The sequence below is a fragment of the Mus pahari genome, chromosome 16 (assembly GCF_900095145.1).
Source record: "Mus pahari chromosome 16, PAHARI_EIJ_v1.1, whole genome shotgun sequence".
NCBI classification, from domain to species: Eukaryota; Metazoa; Chordata; class Mammalia; order Rodentia; family Muridae; genus Mus; species Mus pahari.
Window position 1 is genome coordinate 3,752,494 of NC_034605.1, and position 1,167 is coordinate 3,753,660.

General features: G+C 72.4%; 1 protein-coding gene across 1 annotated transcript in view; it reads left to right on the top strand.

Moving 5' to 3' along the window:
• The first annotated feature begins 472 nt into the window (after nt 1-472).
• Nucleotides 473-1,167, top strand: part of Usp6nl (USP6 N-terminal like) — a 123,336-nt gene continuing 122,641 nt past the window's right edge. The window contains exon 1 of the mRNA XM_021215332.1: nt 473-700. The gene's annotated coding sequence lies outside the window, so the exon portion shown is untranslated. The remainder of the gene's footprint in view (nt 701-1,167) is intronic.

The following is a 1,167-nucleotide window of genomic DNA, read 5'->3' on the forward strand; positions in this document are numbered from 1 at the left end:
ATTCACTGTGCACACACTACCAAGCATTTCGTTAGTGCAGGGAACAACTCCACGAAGCAGGTACGGTTTCCCTCTCCCTTCACGGGTGATGGATACCGAGTGCAAGAGAAACCCAAGTGTAGTAGGCAACGTCTGAAGGCTGGCGAGCCGATGGACCCCATCCGCCACAGGCGCCGCGCTCTGCCGGCCGCCCTCAGGTGTCAGACACCGCGCTGCTCCCAGCCCGTCGCGTGGTTCTGGAGCGATCTCCGGGCGCCGCCGGGTCCCCGGACCCCCTCTTCCTGCAGAGAGGGGGGGCTCGGGCCGCAGCCCCTCGGGAGCGCGCCCGGCGGGAGCGCGGGAGCAGCGCACGTGCCGCCGGGAAGGCAGGGGGGCTGTCCGCCCGCGCCAAGATGGCGGCGGCCGCGGCCGCGGCGGCGACTGTTGGCGGCCGGTGAGGCGGGGCCGGCGGCGCGGAGGCGGGGTCCCGGGCGAGCCGCCCTGGGGAAGGCGGGGGCCGTTTCCATAGCGGCGGCGGCAGGAGGTGTCGCGCCGGGGAACTTCCTGGTTTCCCGGGCTCGGCTTCGCCGGGAGCCTCCTGGAAGGGAAACAATGGGGCGGAGGGCACTGCGGTAGCCGCCGCCGCCGCTGCAGCCGCCGCCGCCGCGCCGGACGCTCTCGGCCTCCCGCGACTGGCCGCCGCCGCCGGGACCGCTCGGAGGTAACTTCCTTTTCTCTTCAGCCGCTGCTGGAGGGGTTGGCGGGGGTCTAAAGGCGAGGGGGCCAGGTCGGAACTGGCCCCGGGCAGCCGGCCGCCGCCATTCCCGGCCCCGGGCAGAGGGCACGCTGCGGCGGGCGACGCGGCCTGGCCCGAGCCGGCTCCCGTGGACCCCGCGCGCCGTGGTGCGCGCGCGCGTGTGTATATGTGTGTGTGTGTGTGTGTGTGTGTGTGTGTGTGTGTGTGTGTGGTGGTCTGCGGTGTGATTGACAGGCGGGCGGGCGAGGGCGCGCGCGCGGGAGCGGGCCGGGGGCCGAGAGGACTCGGTGCTGCGTGCAGACCCCCGGGGACGCGCCACGCTCCGGCCGCCTGCCTCCCCCCCCCCCCCCCCCCCCCCGACTTACCTCTAGAATGCTGGGATTGCAGACAGGCATGACCACATCCCACTTTTTGAGACAGGGTTTCTCTGT